General features: G+C 38.3%; 1 protein-coding gene and 1 pseudogene across 1 annotated transcript in view; one reads left to right on the top strand and one right to left on the bottom strand.

Moving 5' to 3' along the window:
* The window catches only part of 3830403N18Rik (RIKEN cDNA 3830403N18 gene), a 314,245-nt gene that overhangs the window by 200,579 nt on the left and 90,965 nt on the right, over positions 1-22,701 (bottom strand). The gene's annotated exons all lie outside the window — the stretch shown is intronic.
* Positions 1,482-1,860, top strand: Gm46668 (annotated as a pseudogene).

Here is a 22,701-nt window from a genome sequence, read left to right as displayed (position 1 = left end):
AAAATGTTTCTTTAATTTTTTTCATATAATATGGTTGGAACATATTCTTTCCCCTCTTCATCTCCCTACCATCCAACTCAGAGACACAGTGAAACTAACAGAAGTTATGGACCAAATGGATTTAACAGATAACTATAGAACATCTCACCCCAAAACAAGAACTCACATGGTATGCACTCACTGTTAAGTGAATATTAGACAAAGAACATGGACTATGCACGATATAACTCATTGGCACTATCCATCACCTCCACCTCTGGTTAGTATTGTCTTTCTGACTCATCTTTGCATAGATTCATGATCCTTGACAGGGAGAGCTTGATATAGACATCCTCTTCAAGCCCTAGTGCTTCAAGTCTCTCACTCTCTGTGCATTATCCAGTTGTGGCTCTCTGTGTTTATTACCACCTTCTGTAGGAAAAGTCACCTCTGATGAAACCTGAGAGACACACACTAACATATGGGTAGAAAAATTAGGAGTCACTAGAAGTCATTTTTCTGCTCTGTTCTTTTAGCACAATTAATAATAGCATATTTTTACCTAGGGTTTTATGACCTGTCTAGTCTCAGATGCTTGGCCTGAGATCCCCTCCTCATTTAACCCTCCTATATTAGTTTCTTCTTTATTCCTTTATACCACTATATTCTATTTCCCCTTCTTTGGAAGATCTCCTCATATTTCATGGCTCTTACTAGATAGCTCATCTCTGTTATTCTAAATGAAACACACACACATATATAAACTTACAAGCTAACTCCATACATAGGTGAAAGCATGCAATTTGTGTCTTTCTGTGTCTGGTTTGCCTGTTGGGCATTTTCATGATTAACAGTTCATGGGAGAGGATCCAGTACATAGTGAGTGGTGCTATTATCCCTTCAAAGATGGTGATAAAATATATAAGAAAGCAAGCTGAGGGTGGGGTTTGAAAAATGACTCAGTGTTTAAGAGCACTGGCTGCTCTTTTAGAAGGCCAGGATTTGAATCACAGAACTCAGATGGTAGCTCACAGCCATATGTAGCTCCAGTATCAAGGGACCAAACACCCTCTTCTGGACTTTGTGAACACTGTACAAACAAGGCCCACAGACATACATCCAAGGAAAACACTCTTATAATATATATGTGAATATATAATGAATATATGTTATTAAAATAAAAGTTAAAAGAAGTTTTTGAATTTTGTAAGAAGAAAAGTTTAGAAAACTGTGCAGAGAAATCAAGCCAATAAGCAGCCTTTCTCCATGTACCCTGCCTATGATCCTACATAGGTTCCTGCCATGACTTTCCTCAGTGATGGAGAGCAATGTAGAAGTATAACACAAACTAAGCCTTTTCCAAAGGGAAAGGAGGAGACGGGGGATGGGATGTGGATTTGTTCAAGGGAAACTGGGAAGGGAGCTATAATTTAAAATGTAAGTAAATCCCAAAATGAATGATAAAAAAATATAATTCCTGTCAGGAACTCCAATGTGACAACATGAAACTGCTCACCTACAATCCCCTGAGCTCACATGTCTGGGGCGTGAGCATGCCTGACTTCCAGCTATTCCTGCAAGCCACTGAGATTAGCATCAACCCCGTGGAATTCAACCCTGATTTCCTGGCACAGATGATCCCCAACGTAAAGTGGACAGTGCTTGTGCAGGCAACAGACAACTCACTCTTGGCGAAGGTACTTAATGAGCCAACTGACTGCTATGAACAGGATGAGATGTGTTTGAAGAAGATGCACCCACAAGTGGCTTGAGATTGATGTACTGGAGGGTACACTGCAATATCCAGAATCTGGTCATCTTTTCGCCATCAGCCGCAGGATCCCCAATATGCTGCTGAATGATGAGGAGACTGAGAGATAACCTTGCTAGCAACCACAATGGAAGGTGAGAGTGAGTGCACTGGTAGAGAAAAACCCTCACAGAAGGAGGGGGAAAGGGGATGGGATACGGGGTTTCTGGGAGGGTTGGAAAGTATGAAAATGGACAACATTTGAAATCTAAATAAAGATAATATCCAATTAAAAAATACCAACCAAAGACTACATAGGGAGGGGCCCATGGTTCCTACCACATCTGTAGCAGAGGATGGCCTAGTTGGACACCAGTGAAAGGAGAGGCTCCTGGTCCTGAGAAGGATGGATGCACCAATGTAAGTGAATGCCAGGACAGGGAAGCAGGAGTGGGTAGGTTGGTGAGTAGGGGTAGGAGGGATGGGATAGGGGGATTTCGGGTGGGGGAAACAGGAAAGGGGATAAGATTTGTAATGTAAATAAAGAAAATATCTAATAAAATAAAATAAACCAACTGGGAAACAATAAGTTAATAGAAAAATATTAAAAGAATGCAAAGCACATACAGGCATGAAACAAGAAGATCAGTGTCAGAAGCAGATCTTATACTGATGTCAAGGCCAGGCTGGGAGGCACACCAGGCTTTCTGTTTTCAAGCTTCCAGAGTGTGGCTCTCCACCTTCCTAATGCTGCAGTTCCTTCATGTATATATGTCCTTATGCTGTGAGGAGCCCCAACCATAAAAATATATTTTTGCTACTTCATAGCTGTAATTTCCTACTAATATGAATTGTAACATAACTATCTGACATACAGACAGTCTTAAACAACTCCCTTGAGAGCATCACAAGGACTCACAATCTACAAGTTGCCAACCAAGGTGCCATGCACTAGTAAAACTAGCCAGCCCCTCGATTTTTACACTTTCTGCTTTCTGGAACTGTACTAGAATAGATGTGCTCTATTTTAGTTGTCTAAGCATGTGATCATCTGTAACACTAACAGGAAACACACATACTCAAGTGGATGAATGGGTCTATTTTTCCTGTCCTGGAATCTTGGCAGGTTTGAGTCAGATCTAATCAAATAGAAGAGAAAAGATTCTGGATGAATTCCTACTCAAATTCTTTGGAGACAACAGGGATTCCATTTTGTTCTCATGGATAATGGGGGAGAATTTGTGCTCCATTAAAAAAGTCCTTACATTCACAAATTTGATGCCTGCCCGTGTATTTGAGTGTGCTTTGTACCTTTGTCTGCTGTGTTTTGTGTTCTGTGTTCTTTGTTACTAACTCTATGGTCCTTACCATACTTGCAAAATGAAACGCTTCTCAATTTGAAAACCTTTCATATTTGTTCTCTGTATGCAATATGATTCTTTAAAAAAAAATCATTTTATGAGTCCTTTGTACCAACAATAAGATCAAAATTTCTGGGAAGATACATTTAATTGAAAATACATCTTTCCATTCAATACATTCTGATTACTGTCCCCCCAAATCCTTCTATATCCTCTCCACTTCTGCACTCACCCAAATTCACACCTTTCCCCCCTTTATTAGAATACGAACAGGCATCTAAATAATGATACAAAATATGATAATAATTACAAAAATAATGATGATAAAGATAAAATATAAACAAATGAATCAGAATAAAACAAAGCAAACAGAATAAAAGGAGCCAAAGGAAAAGCACAAGAAATATACATGTAGATACAGAGACATACAAGTTCACACACACTCAGATATCACATAAAAACACAGAACTGGAAACTGTAATATATAAACAAAGGAGCAGTAAGGTTCTCCTTTTCTTTAAAGAACCCTGCCAATACCTTATTATGAAAAGAACCTCCAAGACTGCCATTCAGTTCGTTTTGCATTAGCCATGTAATGCTGAGCCAGAACTTAGATTTAAGCATTGTTTGCATACCAGTAATACCCTAGTGGAAAAACATATTTTTCCTTTCCAAGCTACAAACTGGAACTAACTTCTGGGTTAAAGATAGGGGCTCATTGAAACTTTGGTTGTTACATTTTCTATTCTCATGCCGGTTTTTAATGTGAGTTTTTTCATGATAAATGAACAGGCACGTTTCAGAGGATGTCAAGAAGTAAAGCTCAAGGAACGTATTAGATGGCTCACTGGTTAAGGGGTCTTGCCACTCAAGGCTGAGTGCCTGAACTTCATCTCTGAAACATATACATGGTAGGAGAATAGGATAGGCTCTTCCATGTTGTCCTGCAATCTCTACATATGTGTTGTGGTGTGTGCATAGTTAACACATATGTACACACTCAAACAAATGCAAACACAATGTCAGTACATTAAAATGTATAAAATAACATAAAACAAGCAGACCTCCAACTGGAAGTCTCAGAGAGTCTACAGATAGAGGACCTGGAGCTTGTTTGTTTCCTATAAACCTCCCATGCAGATGGGAGGTTTTACACCTACTTTCCCACAAGTAAGTCTTGGGTTGAAGCATTTGTCTGGGATTCCTGAAAATTTTTTCGCCACATCTGCAGGAGCCTCTGTGTATTCTGAGTGACCTAGATGCTGCTGAATTGGGGAAATCCACATGTCACATAGACTTCCCACATCTGCTGAAGGCAGGCCCTCCTTTCTTTCTTTCCTTTTAGATTTAAGCATTGTTTTCATACCCAGTGATACCCTAGTGGAAAAACAAATTTTTCCTTTCCAAGCTACAAACTGGAAATAACTTCTGGGTTAAAGATAGGGGCATGTATCCTCTTCCCTCTCATTGCTGGGGCTCTTTGTGTCTTAGACCTCGCAGGTGCTGTGCACACAGATGCTGCTACAGTCTCTTTGAGCTCAATACATCTGTGCTTAGAAGGCCTTGAAGTGAGAGTTTTAACCACTTCCCTCCATGGAAGTGACAGGATGATAAATAATATCAATGGCTCATTTTCACGAGCACGGTCCAGGTTACTCAATGCATACAAAAAGAAAAGGAGTTATCTTTACCTAGAGAAGTGGTTAGCTTGTAGATGTCCAGCATTACATCACTGTAGAGTGTCTTCTGGAAAGGGTTCGGTATAGCCCATTCTTCCTCAGAGAATTGCATTTCTATATCTTCAAATGTTAACAAGTCCTGAAGAAAAGAATGGACTTGAATTTAATACTGCAGCAGAAGCAGTTGTAGTGCTTGCCTGTGAATCATGACATAGGCTTCATGCTGAAGAAATTATCAGTAAAGAATTTAGGTGGAGACATTTGAGATGACCAGAAGTAGGCAAGTGGACCAGAGAATCGGTTGTGAAATATCCAGTTTCCACTCTGATCATGCCAAGTCTAGTCACCTGGAGATCAGTAAGGTCGAATGTACCCCAGAACACTAGGGGGCTTAGCAGCAGGGAAAAACTAAAATGAGGCTGACTGAAAAAGGGAAGTGTTAAGATAAAATAAAAGAATAACAAAAAGCAATCTGACTTTCTCCAGCTCCTCTACGGTCCAGTTGCTTCCTTGGCTACTTAATGCAGACAAATCACAAGAAAATACTAGTGTTGGGCACATTGGTGTGTTGCTCTAAAGCTGTCTTGATCATTTTTTTCCTTGGGTGCTATCCTTCATGAAGTGATTTCTCTCTTTTCCTTCTCTGTAAAAGATAAAGCACTGAACCTAAAAGCATTTTCTGGAGAGATACATGAGTTCCACCCTCTCTCTATAAGATCCAGTTACCATGAGACAGCCAAAATAAACTCTGCCTGAGATTCTTAGGTTGGATTCTGAAAGCAGGTGGTTTCTGTTGTCACTGGGAGTGTCACTTAGTTCTCCATTCACTAGCAGCACCTAGAACATGGCACTAGGTTACACAGGCGAGTGGAAGGCCTCATCTCTCAACTCATGGATGTGTTTTTAAAAAAAGGATACTAGTTCCAACATCTAGACTCTACCTCTAGAGAACATAAATGCCAGCCCAAGCTCCTATACTGAACAAAACTCTCAATCACCATAGATGGAGAAAACAATATATTCCATGACAAAACCAATTTTACACATAATCTTTCCATAAAGCCCACCCTACAAAGGATAATAGATGGAAAACACCAACACAAGGAGTGACTCTACACCCTAGAAGAAGCAAGAAAGTAATCTTTCAACTAATCCACAGAAACATAATTCCATCTCTAACAAGAAAATTAATAGGAAGTAACAATCACTTTTACTTAATATCTCATAATATGAAAATTAATGTTACCAACATAACCTAATTGATTGAAATTCAAAAATATGAGGAATTAGAAATTGGCCAGCTGTCCTTATCTTGTCTCTAATTTGGTAAATGGGATTAATAGGTCCAATATCGTACAATCCATATATACTTTCTGCTTGTTTCTACATAACAGGGTCTTGCTGTGTGTCACATAATGGTCTTTAAATCATGCTTCTCCTACCTCAGCCTCTCTATTAGTAAGATTTTTTTATTTGATTATTTTACACTATACTATGGTTTTCAGAACAGCTTAAATATTTCAAAACTATTTATACAGACAAAATAAATGTAGACAATTAATTTGGGAGGTGGCTTGTAAGAGAACAGCAAAGAGTGATACTGAAGGCTTTCCTTGATATTTATAATTATTGTATAAATTCTGAAGAAGAGGACTTTATAGGTTATTCTTATTCTGAGATGAATTCTTTTGAAAAACCAACACAGCCAATGAAACTGAATCCTACCCTCAACTAACTTCTGTGCCACCCTCCAAGCAGAACCATTCTTCATTGAAACAGTTGATGAATGACTTCAGGGATAGACCATCTTAATACACACACTATTTCTTAAATGAATCTAACCTGTTCTCTGTGGTCTGAGGATGACGACAATCACTCAAGTCAAATAGCTTTGACCATAGCAAGAAGTCTGCAACCAGAAATCATGCCTACAATTCATTCCTTGGTGCAGCAGAACTGTCAACTCTTAGCTTAGCTACTATGGAGGTAAAATCCTTTGGTGATGTGAGGGACATTCAAGTACAGCCTTAGTACAATGAACTCCAATGTTCATAAACGGTTCTAAGTTTTTGTATCACAGTAAGCCAAGATTTTTTAATTTTATTTTTTATTAGATAATTTCTTCATTTATATTGCAAAAGTCCTCTCCCCCCTCCCCACTCCCTGCTCCCCAACCCACCTACTCCCACCTCCTGGCCCTTGCAGTACCCTATACTGGAGCATATAATCTTCTCAAAGCCAAGGGCCTCTTCCCCCACAGATGGCCTTCTAGGCCATCCTCTGCTACACATTCAACTAGAGACACAAGCTCTGGGGGGTACTGGTTAGTTCATAGTGTTGTTCCTCCTATAGGATTGCAGACCCCTTCAGCTCCTTGGGTACTTTTTCAGCTCCCTCATTGGGGGTCCTGTGATCCATCCAGTAGATGACTGTGAGCATCCACGTCTGTATTTGCCAGGCACTGGCATAGCCTCACAAGAGAGAACTATATCAGGGTCCTGTTAGTATAATCTGTAAGCCAAGATATTTAAGCTCTACTGAAAACAAAACAAATAAATACACAAAAGGACTATTTATTTATGTTCATTAAAAAACTAATAGTGATATATTATTTTAAAATATCATACAGTTAATATATTTGGAGTTATTTAAAATTTATATTGAGAAAAAAAGTATTTTCAAGATTTCGTAGACAAATATCTGCATAAGAATGTTCAATTGATTGCTGTTTTATATCAAACAACTTTTATAATATTCATTTTTATTGTTACAATATTTTATAAATTTTAAAGAACATGATAAAAAATGAAAGGTCTGATACGTTCTGAGTGGGCCTCTGCTGGAGGAGTTGGGGTACAAATGGAAAAGAAGAATGTGATATAAGTCTGTTTACTCAAAATATGTTTTTAAATGTTAACAAATTCAGATAAATTGAAATTATGTATATTTTCTTATCAAAATGCAATAAAACTTAAACCAAAAAAAATATTTCTAGAACTGTTGGGATTCCTCAGCAGTTAGGATCACTGGCTGCTCTTTTATGGTTCCTGAGTTCAATTCCCAGCAACCACATGGTGGCTTACTACCATTTATAAAGTGATTTGATGTCCCCTTCTGTCATGCAGGTGAAGACATAAACAGAGCACTCATACATTTTAATAATATTAGACTTGGTTTTTATGAGGCAAACCAAATGGGAAGATATTTCTCTTAGGATAAGATGTACTTCCACAATCTACATCAATGTTAATTTGGGAGTTGGGGTTATAGCTCAGTAGTAGAGTGCTTGCCTAACAATACAAGGCCGAAGATTGGGTGTTCAGCTGTGGGAAAAAAGAAATAAAAAGACATTTAAAAAACCTAATTTTATCTCTTAGGTTCTTATCAGAATATCTAAATGGTTATGATTTCCTTCTTTTTTAGAGTATAAATATGTTGATTCAATCTTTCGTAGTGATATAAATTGGAAGCATTTTTTTACAGGTTAGATGTTAACAATAAGTATTACCAGCAGTTTATGAACCTGTTTAAGCACTGGGATTTGGATAAGCAGAGATATGAAAAACAGCAAGAAAACCTAATTGTTGGTATCAAAATTAGCTTTATAAATAATGTCTTATGACAAAATCTCGAGTAGGAATCAAGATGCTCACCTTATAATAGGTCTGTGGAACTAAGCCAAGGTTTACTGCCCATTGTTGGCTTTGTTCTTCTCCTGAAGAATCATACATATAACACACAAGTATGGGCACATATCATACTCACAATATCTACTGGGTTTTTTATACTTGATGTAGTTCTTGTAATTTCAAAAAATGTTTTTAAAGAATAAATGTGTTTTTACTTCTTCTTTGAAGGAAATCAGAGGTTAGTTAGTTTTAAGTACAGTTGAATGGGAAAAGAGTAGTATTACTTATATATCATCCTCTAGACTTTGTTACAAGTTCTTTTGGGGGGGTTGTACTGGCTAGTTTTGTGTCAACTTGACACAGCTGGGGTTATCACAGAGAAAGGAGCTTCAGTTGAGGAAATGCCTCCATGAGATCCAACTCTAAGGCATTTTCTCAATTAGTGATCAAGGGGGAAAGGCCCCTTGTGGGTGGGACCTTCTCTGGGCTGGTAGTCTTGGGTTCTATAAGAGAGCAGGCTGAGCAAGCCAGGGGAGGCAAGCCAGTAAAGAACATCCCTCCATGGCCTCTGCATCGGCTCCTGCTTTCTGACCTGCTTGAGTTCCAGTCCTGACTTCCTTGGTGATGAACAGCAGTATGGAAGTGTAAGCCGAATAAACCCTGTCCTCCCCAACTTGCTTCTTGGTCATGATGTTTGTGCAGGAATAGAAACCCTGACTAAGGCAGGGGTTACCAAGTTAATACTTTCAATCATGTGGTTTTTATAATTTTAGAAAATGTAGTGGTCTGAAACACATTTTCTCAGTGCTACTGGTGGAAAATTCCTATAGAAGAACATCTCCAAGTTACTTGTACTCATTTGACCATTCCTAGACAAAACACTATAGTAAGAACATGGTTTGGTTTTGCTTTTCTTTCCTTCATTTCTTCTCTCCCTCCCTCCCTCCCACACCCTACCTCCCTCTCTCCGTCCTCCCCTCCCTCCCTCCCTCTCTCCCTCCCTCCCTACCTGCCTCCCTACCTCTCTTCCTCTTCTGTTTCCTCTCTCACACTTTCCTTTCTTTCCTTTCTTTGCTTCTTTATTTCTTTTTTCCAAATTTGTCCCTTTCTCCTCCTGCCTCTCCCTGCATACCTACTTCCTCCTACATTTTTTTATTATTATTTCTTGAAACTGAAGCCAGGGCCTGTTACAAGCTAGTAAAAGCACACCATGGTTAAACCACAATTCCAGTCCAGAAAATGGTTAACTCTTAATGTCTAGACCTGTAGTACCAGTCGAGCCTTCCCCTTCACTGATATATTGTACAGCTGTATTAGTTACTGTTTATATTTCCTTCTTTTATTGCTTATAATCGTCAATTTTTTAAGTCTAAGATGTGGGAGAAATGATTATACCAAAAAATTTTGGAATCAATAGGTCAGTAGTCTTGGAAATGTTCAATTTGAGGTACACAGGAAAGTTTAGTAGGAAGGTATTCAAATGGCCACTGACATATGAGTCAGAGATCCAGAAAACCTCTGGACTAAAGATACAAAGTGGAAAATTCTCAGCTTAGATACATTTTTAAGCCATAAAAACTGGATGGAATCACCAAAAGAGTGATTAAAGATGTATATGGGTAGTCTGAGGACAGGCTACTTGAGTACTTCATTGTTTAGAGTCCTGAGACCGAGAAGAAACTAGTAAAGAAGACAGACAAATAGTCTTGTTGATACAAAGAAAATGATCCCTATTAAAGGAACTATTTAAAGAAAAGACCATTACATGTGCCATAAACTGCACACAGACCAAGTAAGGTAGATTTAACAATGGGAAGTCATTGGTGTATTGCATAGAATGATTTGGTTGGAAAAGTGAGTACATAACTAATTGGAGCCAGGTGAGTTGGTTAGTTAGTTCTAGCACTTACAAGGCAGAGGCAAGTACATCTCGAGGCCAGCCTTGGCCAGAGCTGATAATAAGAATGTCTCAAAAATACAACCAGAATGTTTTAAGATGGACGCATTACAGAACATAAAGAGAAGACAAGCTAGAATTAGAACAAATGAATGAGAGGTTTTCAGAGATTTTGTGTGTTTATTTGTTTTTTTTTTTTTGTTTCCTTTGGATTTTTAGCTGAGTGAAATAGCATGCTTATGTGTTATTGGAAAAATTTTTAGAAAAAAATATTTACCCTTTTGGTCTCAGAGGCATGAAATGAAAATCCATGGTTTCACACTAAGCTGTCTCCTCAGACATTTCTTACTTTTCCTTTTGAGGCAGGGTGGCATTAACTTTCTCAGGCTGACCTATAGTTCAGGAATTGCCTTGATCTTGTGATCCTCATGCCTCATCCTGCTAAGAAGCTGTTATGACAGCTATGTGTGAACTGGCCTGGCTAAACTGCCAAATCAGAAATAAAGAGTAGAGGATGTAAAAGCATAATTGTTGGGAATGAATGGGCTTGTGACAAGAACTTGGTAAAGAGCTCATATGCTGGATCCTGAGAAATCAGAGCCTAGACAGATATAGGTTTGTGAAAAGAGACTCGATGTTTCCTTTTTACTAGTTCTGTATACTTAGTGAAGTAGGATCATCAAGAGGTGAAATGTTACCACTAGTTAGACTAGCTAGAGTTGAGTTTTCCAGACATAGTATTTAGCCATGTAAAATTGAGTGTAAAAACTAACTATATTGTAGACATTGAGATATCGAAGAATAAGCTATTACTTGAATATAAAATTTTTCTACTTGTTTCTTATGAAGAAAGAAGTTAGTATCTTAGAATGGATAGTCTTAGCATGTAAACAGAATAAAAAATATCCAGAAAGGTTTTCTGATTTGATTGTGAAAGGGAGGATAATACTTCATCAATTAGCAGGAATAGAACCAGCAGAGATTGCAGTGCCATATACTCGTGCTCAATAATCACCTCATTATGGGTAATCAGTGATGATTGGCAAAGAATTTGAAGTGACTTGGGGGAGGGGATTAACGCCAAAAACCCCAAAGGCAAGCAACTTCAGTTTATCAAAAGAACTAATTGGATTCTTCCTCATATAGGAAGAGAAACCCCAATGCCTAAAGATCCTCCTTTTATACAGATACCAATGAATCAGGAATTGCAGGTTATAAGTCAGAAAGTATAAGTAAAATAATACAAAGTCCACATACTTGAGTCCAGAAATCTGAACTGGATGCTATTCTCTTGGTTCTATTAGACTTTCCAGAACCTTTTTATATAGTTACTAACTCTCAATATGCAGGGAGTTGTTTTGCAAATAGAAACTGCTGAACTTATCCTAGGAGATTCCTTTTTATTTATACAACTACAAGTAATTCAAAAAGAGAGGCCATCCATAATATCTATCTATCTATCTATCTATCTATCTATCTATCTATCTATCTATCTATCTATCTATCTATCTATCTAATCTCTATCTATTATTATAATCTCTATCTATCTATCTATCTATCTATCTATCTATCTATCTATCTATCTATCAATCTATCTATCTCTATATATCTCTGTCTCTATCTATATCTATCTACCTACCTACCTATCTATCTATCTATGTATCTCAATCTATCAATCGACTTATATATTTATATATATAATGATATATGATGATATATCTATCTCTATCTCTATCTCTATCTCTATCTCTATCTCTATCTCTATCTCTATCTCTATCTCTATCATATTCAATCTCATACAGGTATCCCAGGACCATCAGCACTAGGAAATGAGGAGCTAGACCAATATTAATAAGAAATGTATTAGAGCCTTCAAATTTTCATAAAAGACATCATATAAATAGTAAAAGGTTAGAGAAAAAAATCCTATAACTTTACAACAGGCCAAGGAAATTTTAAAATCTATTCTAGTTGTTCTTTAAATAATCAATCTCTACTACTACCTGCCAGAAGTAACCCTTAAGGTTACAAAAGAAATTAAGTTTTGCAGACATATATGTTTCATTTTGCAGTGTTTAGAAAACTAACCTATGTAAATCATATAATTTACAACAATTCAAGATTCCAGTGAGCTCTGTCTTGAGTTCTGAAAAGACTGCTTTTGTATTAACTTGTTTATTACAACTGATAGCTATTTTAGGAATATCTTTAAAGATTAAATCTGATAATACAGGTATCATGTATCCAATAAAGTGCACCAATTATTTAAATATTATAACATGAAACACATTACGAGTATACCATGCAATCAATCCCACAGAACAAGCAATTGTGGAAAGATCTACCATGACATAAAAGGAAGTGCTCATTTAATAGCAGGGGGATGTAAGATCTCCCAGAGATAGGTTAAAAAATGCTTTATTGACTTTAAATTTTTTTAAATGTCAATGAGACAGGCCACACAGCTGCTGAAAAACATTGGACTTTAGAAAGGAGTGCTGAATTAAACCATCCCAATTTTTGTATTAGTTATTAATTATAGTTACATTTCAAATATTTTCCCCTTTCCTGGTTTCCCCTCTGAAAAACTCCTATCTCCCCTAACACTGCTCATCATTCCACACACACCCACTCCCTGGCCCTGGAGTTCCCCTACACTGAGGAATAGAGTCTTCACAGGACCAAACACCTCTCCTTCCATTGATGACCAACAAGGCCATTCTCTGTTACATATGCAGCTATAACCATGAGTCCCACCATGTGTACTCTTTCTTTGGTGGTCTAGTCTCTGGGAGCTCTGGAGTTACTGGTTGATTCATCTTGTTGTTCCTCCTACGGGGATGCCATACTCTACAGCTCATTGTGTCCTTTCTCTAGCTCCTTCATTGGAGACCTTGAGCTCAGTCTAATGTTAGGCTGGGAGGATCTATCTCTGTATTTGTCAGGCACTGGTGGAGCCTCTCAGAAAACAGCTGTTACATGCTTCTTTCAACAAGTACTTGTATGCATCCACAAAAGTGTCTGGGTTTAGTGATTGTATATTGGATGAATCCCCAAGTGGAGAAGTCCCTGGATGGTCATTCCATTAGTCTCTGTTCCACACTTTGTCTCTGTAACTCCTTCTATGAGTATTTTCATCCCCATTCTAAAAAGATGGATGTTTCCACAGTTTGGTCTTCTGTCTTCTTGAGTTTCACGTGGTTTGTGAATTTTATTTGGGTATTCCAAGCTTATGGGATAATATCCACTTATCAGTGAGTTCATATCTGTGTGTTCTTTTGTGATTGGGTTACCTCACTCAGGATGATATCCTTCAGATCCATCCATTTGTCTAAGATTTTCATAAATTCATTGTCTTTAATAGGTGAGTAGTATTCCATTGTGTAAATGTACCCCATTTTCTGTATCGATTCCTCTGTTGAGGGACATTCCTCTGTGTTCTTTCCAGCTTCTGGCTGTTATAAATAAGGCTGCTCTGAACATAGTGGAGCATGTATCCTCATTACCAGTTGGAGCATTTTCTGGGTATATGCCCAGGAGTGGTATAGCTGGGTCATAAGGTAGTACTATGTCCAATTTTTTAGGAACTACAAAAATGATTTCCAGAGTGGTTGTACCAGCTTGCAATCCCACCAGCAATGGAGGAGTTTTCATCTTTCTCCAAATCCTCATCAGCATCTGTGGTCAACTGAGTTTTTGGTCTTAGCTATTCTGACTGGTGTGAGATGGAATCTCAGGGATGTTTTGATTTGCATTTCTTTGATGACTAAGGATGTTGAACATTTCTTTAGGTGCTTCTCAGCCATTCAGTATTCCTTATTTAACAAATATTTGTATAGCTCTGTACCCCATTTTTTAAAAAAAGGGTTATTTGGTTCTCTGGAGTCTAATTTCTTGTGTTCTTTGTATATAATGGATAATATACCTCTACCAGAGGTAGGATTGGTAAGGACATTTTCCCAATCTGATGGTTGGCATTTTGTCTTATTGGTGGTTTCTTTCGCCTTACAGAAGCTTTGCAGTTTTATGAGGTGCCATTTGTCAATTCTTGATCTTAGAGCATAGGCTATTGGTGTTCTGTTAAGGAAAATTTCCCCTGTGCCCATGTGCTCCAGGATCATCTGGAGTACTTATCCCAATTACATTAAGGATGTGTTTTCTTCCAAATGTAAGTCAGGAAATGTGATGCTTTTGGGGGAAAGGTAATATTTCTTTTCAACAGAAAGATAAAGCTTCCTTCTAAATTAATAAAGATTTGATTTAATGGGGGAGTGTAGTAGTTTGTGTTCTTATTCTAATTGTGTTACCAAAAAACATGTTTGGAATATCCAGTACATACACTAAAGGAAGCCTGACCCAGTTGGTTCTGATTAGGAAATAAAGTTGACAACAGCCACTAGGTGGGCAGGGAGACGGAGGCAAGACTTTTTTTTTAATGTTGACTGTCCCTTTCAGTTTATTTGTAAGCACATGTAAGTCTTTCAATTTATTTTTCATACAAGAGAGCTAGGATATAGAAATGATGTAGGACATAGGATATAGAAATGCACCTATGGTTGTTCAGGTAATCAATGGGAGGAGAGGCCACTGGTCTTTTGAAGGCTCTATGCCCCACTATAGGTAAATGCCAGTATCAGGATTGGGAGTGGGTGTGTTGGGGAGAAGCAGGGGGGGTGATAGGGGATTTTCAGAGGGGAACCTAGGAAAGTTGATAACATTGAAATGTAAATAATGAAAATATCTAATAAAAAGAACTTTTAAATTCCCAGGCACAGTGGAGGAAATGAAGGAATTCCAAAATGCGAGGGGCATAGAATGGACCAGGACAGGAAGAAGGAGGGTGAGATGGAGGAAATGTGGATCCATAGGGAAAGCAGCCCTATGGGAGGGCTTCACAGAGGGTCACAGAGCAGCAAAGATAATATATGGATTTAGACAATGTTAACTCAGAATTACAGGAGGGGAGTGTGTACTAGCCATGGGAAGGTTTGGAAGTGTCCAGACAGTGTGTACGTGTGCGTGTGCGTGTGTGTGTGTGTGTTTGTGTGTGTGTGTTTGTGAGTGTTTGTCTGTGTGTGTTTTCTTTTTCTAATCCAGAGACTCTGGCAAGTTGCAAGGGGTGCCAGGAGTTTAGAACAGATTAAATATTTACCACAACAGAGGAGACCTCCTGAAAATCTTGGCTGTGGAGCTGAAGGAAGAAACCAAGAACAACAACAAAACAGTTGATGTAAGTGCTGATCCCTCTACATGGGAACATATCTAAAACTGGCTGAGACATGAATGTTTCTGCAGAAGCCAATAAATCTTGTTGGCTACAGGGTCTGTAGGGCTTATTCCATGTAATCTTGTTATATGGCATGAATGGAGAATAATATCACAGTTTTGTTACACAGTCCAAACTGTGTTATAAAGTTTGTTTGAACTGCTTTTTACCTGTTCAGACAATGAGCAAAGATTTATCTTTGGCTGATTTGTGCATACCATACATGCCACACATGTGTTGATATAAAAATGTTTATTACCTTTCAAAGTTTCTGTGCTTTGAGAAAAAAAGGACCAGACATCAATGAAAACAAGACAAATATTCCAGATGAGCCAGCCACTCAAATTGCCTTATTTGCTGTTTCTTTACAAACCTATATGTCCTTAATCTGTTGCCTGTCCATATAATTTGCTCACCAACAGGGCTGCTGTGCCAGACCTCAGTGGAAAAGGATGTTCCTAATTTGGCAGAGGATTGATGCAACACTATGGTGGGATACCCAGTGGCGTCACCCTCTCAGAGAAGAAGGTAAAGGGTGGTGGCAGGATGAACTATGTGACAGGGACAGGAAGAAGGGGGGGGGGTTATTGCAATGTAGAAAATAAAGAAATAAAAATCTTCATCTAGAACAACTTTAAAAAGGCTAGCTAAGATACTCCAGCCTCACAGACTGTTGTAGCCAAGAGTCAGTTAAGCACTATATTTTCATATCACACAGAGACTGGACTGCAAATGATAAAACTAGCTTTCCTGGGTTTTGGCTAATATTCCAATTATCATAGGTTCCCCATAAGATGTCATTGCCCTCAGACATTACTAAGCATTTTTTCCTTTGCCAAGAGGTGTGGTGGGGTGGTCTTTTGCTGTTTGGTGGGTGAAAGATATTTGTTGCCATTTAAGGGAACTTTGTTCCAAATTTATTGGTCTTGATCAAGGGGGAAACAATACAAAGGAAGATAGATTAAGGGATCTCTTTCACATTCTTTTTGTTCCTCTATCTCTATGTCTCCCTTATCTAGTATTAGTGAAAAGAGTGGGATGAAAGAAAATAGAAGGAATATAGGAATGATAGGATAAAGGGGTAGCAACTGCTAGTCTCAAATGTTTTGCATTTGTATGGATTTTTGTATTGATAGAAATTAAAGTAATTTTTGTTACAGCATATTTTAATATGGTTAAACTACTGTTTAAGTTATTGTACCTATGTAACTCCTTTGTAAATGTAATATAAATTCTAGTCCTTTCATAAGCTACTATTAGAAATTGTTTAGGATAATTTAGAAATGTAAGTTAATAGTCAGTCAATCAGACTTATGGTCCTGTTAGTACCAGTTTAGGCAATTACAAAAATAAGCTTTATTAAGCCTCCTGTATATGTTCTCAAAGTTAAAAAGATAGTCAATAGCTAAGAACAAGCCATGTTTGTCTATTTAGATATACTTTTACTAGATAGATTGTTGTCAAACACTTTAGAGATCTACAAATCATGACATTTAAGATGGATTAATACCACAACGATTTTCATAACAGTGAGACACGTTAGCTTCTGGCAGCACCCCCATACTACTTCAGACACATGAAGTTTGCTTGTTTGTGGCACAGCTGCCAGTGGGCAAAAAGCCTTTTTGGGCTCCAGACATCTGGGCACCTTCCCTGCCAGAGGAGAGGTGTCCTCACTGCCCAGGAGGGCTGTGCTGGAGCAACTGGGGGAGCTGTCTCTGGTCCAGGATCTCTCAGAGACTATACTGTTTAGGCTAGAGTGCTGACTACAGAAGCTTCAGAGCTTCTGGGACAGGCAGACGCAGAACTGCTTCTGGGACAGGCCCTGTTTTGGGCCTTCATCTTCTGCAAGGAGGCAGGTCCTAAGGCCAGCTATCTGTGCACCTTCCCTGCAAGTGGAGAGCTTGACTGCAGAGAGTACTCTGACCACTGAAACTCAGGAGAGAGCTAGTCTTCTAGGTCTGATGATAGAGGCTAACAGAATCCTGAGAGGAACAAGCTCAAACCAGAGACAACTATAACAACTAACTCCAGAGATTACCAGATGGCTAAAGACAAACATAAGAATCTTACTAACAGAAACCAAGACCACTCACCATCATCAGAACCCAGCACTCCCACCTCAGCCAGTCGTGGGTACCCCAACACACCCGAAAAACTAGACCCGGATTTAAAAGCATATTTCATGATGAAGGTAGAGGACATCAAGTAGGACTTTAATAACTCACTTAAAGTAATACAGGGGAACACTGCTAAGGAGGTACAAGTCCTTAAAGAAAAACAGGAAAACACAACCAAACAGGTGATGGAATTGAACAAAACCATACAAGACCTAAAAAGGGAAGTAGAAACAATAAAGAAAACCCAAAATGAGGCAACTCTGGAGATAGAAACCCTAGGAAAGTAATCTGGAACCATAGATGACAGCATAAGCAACAGGATACAAGAGATGGAAGAGAGAATCTCAGGTGCAGAAGATTCCATAGAGAACATCAGCACAATAATCAAAGAAAATGCAAAATGAAAAGATCCTAACTCAAAACATCCAGGAAATCTAGGACACAATGGGAGAACAAACTTATGGATAATAGGAGTAGATGAGAAAGAAGAGTTTCAACTTAAAGGGCCAGCACATATCTTCATCAAAATTATAGAAGAAAACTTCCCAAACCTAAAGAAAGAGATGCCCATGAAAATACAAGAAGCCTACAGAACTCCAAATAGACTGGACCAGAAAAGAAATTCCTCCCGACACATAATAATCAGAACAACAAATGCACTAAATAAAGATCAAATATTAAAAGCAGTAAGGGAAAAAGTTCAAGTAACATATAAAGGCAGAGTCTACGAAAGCCAGAAGATCCTGGACAGATGTTATACAGACACTAAGAGAACACAAATGCCAGACCAGGCTACTATACCCAGTCAAACTTTCAATTACCATAGATGGAGAAACCAAAGTATTCCATGACAAAACCAAATTCACACAATATCTTTCCACAGATCCAGCCCTTCAAAGGAAAATAGCAGGAAAAAAAGAATAATACAAGGACAGAAACCACACCCTAGAAAAAGCAAGAAAACAATCCTTCAACAAACTTAAAAGAAGGCAGCCACAAGAACAGAATGCCATCTCTAACAATAAAAATAATAGGAAGCAACAATTACTTTCCCTTAATATCTCTTATTATCAATTGACTCAACTCCCCAATAAAAAGACATACACTAACAGACTGGCTACACAAACAGGACCCAACATTTTGCTGCTTACAGAAAACCCATCTTAGGAAAAAAGACAGGCACTACCTCAGAGTGAAAGGGTGGAAAACAATTTTCCAAGCAAATGATCTGAAGAAACAAGCTAGAGTAGCCACTCTAATATCTAATAAAATCAACTTCCAACCCAAAGTTATCAAAAAAGACAAGGAGGGACACTTCATACTCATCAAATGTAAGATCTTCCAAGAGGAACTGTCAATTCTGCATATCTATGCTCCAAATGCAAGAACATCCACATTCATTAAAGAAACTTTAGTAAAGCTCAAAGCACACATTGCACTTCACACAATATTAGTGGGAGAGTTCACAAACCACTTTCAACAAAGGACAGATAGTGGAAACAGAAACTAAACAGGGACACAGTGAAACTAGCAGAAGTTATGAAACAAATGGATTTAACAGATATCTACAGAACAATTTATCCTAAAACAAAGGGATATACCTTCTTCTCAGCACCTCATGATACCTTCTCCAAAATTGACCATATAATTGGCCACAAAACAGGCCCCAACAGACATTGTCCCATGCATCCTATCAGATCACCATGGACTATGGCTGATCTTCAACTACAACATAAATAAATGAAAGCCTATATGCAGGTGGAAACTGAAAAACACTCTACTCAATGATACCTTGGTCAAGGAAGGAATAAAGAAAGAAGTTAAAGACTTTTTAGAGTTTAATGAAAATGAAGCCACAACAAACCCAATCTTATGGGACAAAATGATAGCATTTCTAAGAGGAAAACTCATAGCTCTGAGTGCCTCAAAAAGAAACTAGAGAGAGCACACACTAGCAGCTTGACAACACACCTAAAAGCTCTAGAACACAAGGAAGCAAATTCACCCAAGAGGAGTAGACAGCAGGAAATAATCAAACTCAGGGGCTAAATCAACCAAGTGGAAACAAGAAGAACTATTCAAAGAATAAACCAAAGAAGGAGCTGGTTCTTTGAGAAAATCAACAAGATAGATAAACCCTTAGCCAGACTCACTAGAGGGTACAGGGACAGCATCCTAATTAACAAAATCAGAAATGAAAAGGGAGACATAACAACAGATCCTGAAGAAATCCAAAACACCATCAGATCCTTCTATAAAAGGCTACACTTAACAAAACTGGAAAACCTGGATGAAATGGTCAAATTTCTAGACAGATACCAGGTACCAAAGTTAAATAAGGATCAGACTAATGATATAAACAGTCCTATATCCCCTAAAGAAATAGGAGCAGTCATTAATAGTGTCCCAACCAAAAAAGTCCAGGACCAGATGGGTTTAGTGCAGAGTTCTATCAGACCACCAAAGAAGATCTAATTCCATTTCTGCACAAACTATTCCACAAAATAGAAGCAGAAGGTACTCTACCCAACACATTCTATGATGCCACAATTACTGCCTTTACCTAATTAATACCTAAACCACAGAAAGACCCAAAAAAGATAGAGAACTTCAGTCCAATTTCCCTTATGAATATCGATGTAAAAATACTCAATAAAATTCTCGTTAACCAAATCCAAGAACACATCAAAACAATCATCCATCCTGACCAAGTAGGTTTCATTTGAGGGATGCAGGGCTGGTTTAATATATGGTAATCCATCAATGTAATCCACTATATAAACAAAAACAAAGACAAAAACCACATGATCATCTCGTTAGATGCGGAAAAAGCATTCGACAAGATCCAACACCCATTCATGATAAAAGTCTTGGAAAGATCAGGAATTCAAGGCCCATACCTAACCATGATAAAAGCAATCTACAGCAAACCAGTAGCCAACTTTAATGTAAATGGTGAGAAGCTGGAAGCAATCTCACTAAAATCATGGGATAGACAAGTCTGCCCACTTTCTCCCTACCTATTCAACATTGTACTTGAAGTCCTAGCCAGAGCAATTCGACAGCAAAAGGAGATCAAGGGGATACAAATTGAAAAGGAAGAAGTCAAAATATCACGTTTTGCAGATGATATGATAGTATATATCAGTGACCCTAAAAATTCCACCAGGTAACCCCAATACCTGATAAACAGCTTCAGTGAAGTAGCTGGATGTAAAATAAGCTCAAACAAGTCAATGGCCTTTTTCTACACAAAGGATAAACAGGCTGAGAAAGATATTAGGGAAACAACACACTTCTCAATAGTCACAAATAATATAAAATACCTTGGAGTGATTCTAACTAAGGAAGTGAAAGATTTGTATGATAAGAACTTCAAGTCTCTGAAGAAAGAAATTAAAGAAGATCTCAGAAGATGGAAACAACTCCCATGGCAGGATCAATTTAGTAATAATGGCTATCTTCCCAAAAGTAATCTACAGATTCAATGCAATCCCCATCAAAATTCCAACTCAATTCTTCCATGAATTAGAAAGGGCAATTTGTACATTCATCTGGAATAACAAAAAAACCTAGGATAGCAAAAACTCTTCTCAATGATAAAAGAACCTCTGGTGGAATCACCATGCCTGACCTAAAGCTGTACTACAGAGCAATTTTGATTAAAACTGCATGGTACTGGTATGGAGACACAAGTAGACCAATGGAATAGATTTGAAAACCTAGAAATGAACCCACACAGCTATGGTCACTTGATCTTTGACAAGGGAGCTAAAATCGTCCAGTGGAAAAAAGAGAGCATTTTCAATGAATGGTACTGGCACAACTGGTGGTTATCATGTAGAAGAATGCGAATTGATCCATTCCTATCTCCTTGTATTAACATCAAATCTAAGTAGATCAAGGAACTGCACATAAAACCAGAGACAGTAAAACTTATAAAGGAGAAAGTGGGAAAATGTCTCGAAGATATGGTACAAGGGAAAAATTCCTGAATAGAACAGCAATGGCTTGTGCTGGAAGATTGAGAATCGACAAATGTGATCTCATAAAATTGCAAAGCTTTTGTAAGGCAATAGACACTGTCAATAAGACAAAAAGACCACGAACATATTGGCAAAGTATCTTTACAATCCTAAATTGTGGAGAGCCGTGCCGTGAGCAATCACCATTATAAAATGGCGCTGGCTTCCACTGCACCTAACTAGTAAATAAGCCTTATGCGCAAGTGCAAGAGTGAACTTACGCCTAGTCACTGCCTATCTCGCGGCATAGTAATGGGGTGATGGGCGAGCAACAAATCAGGAGCTGTCACACCACATCAGGTGCTGAAACGTCACGCTGTGGGCTATATAAGCAGTGCCATTTTCCAGGTTCGGGGTCTTTCCTCCTGATAAGTAAGCAATAAAAGCTTTGCTGCCGAAGATTCCGGTTGTCCTGAGTGTGTTCTTGCCGGCGGGGACAAAAGCTCAGGATACTAAATCAGATAGGAGACTAATATCCAATATATATAAAGAACTCAAGAAGGTGGACTCCAGAAAATCAAATGACTCCATTAAAAATGGTGCTCAGAGCTAAACAAAGAATTCTCACCTGGGGAATACTGAATGGCTCAGAAGCACCTGAAAAAATGTTCAGCATCCTTAATCATCAGGGAAATGCAAATTAAAACAACCCTGAATTTCCACCTCACACCAGTCAGAATGGCTAAGATCAAAAATTCAGGTGACAGCAGATGCTGGAGAGGATATGGAGAAAGAGGAACAATCCTCTATTGTTGGTGAGATTGCAAGCTTGTACAACCACCCTCAAAATTGGTCTGGCGGTTCCTCAGAAAATTGGACATAGTACTACTGGAGGATCCCGCAATACCTGTCCTGGGCATATATCCAGAAGATGTTCCAAGTGGTAAGAAGGACACATGCTCCACTATGTTCAGAACAGCCTTATTTATAATAGCCAGAAGCTGGAAAGAACTCAGATGGCCCTCAACAGAGGAATGGATACAGAAAATGTGGTA

This window comes from Mus musculus, chromosome X, assembly GCF_000001635.26.
Source record: "Mus musculus strain C57BL/6J chromosome X, GRCm38.p6 C57BL/6J".
NCBI classification, from domain to species: Eukaryota; Metazoa; Chordata; class Mammalia; order Rodentia; family Muridae; genus Mus; species Mus musculus.
Note: the sequence above shows the minus strand (reverse complement) of the source record. Positions and strands in the feature narration are given on the sequence as shown.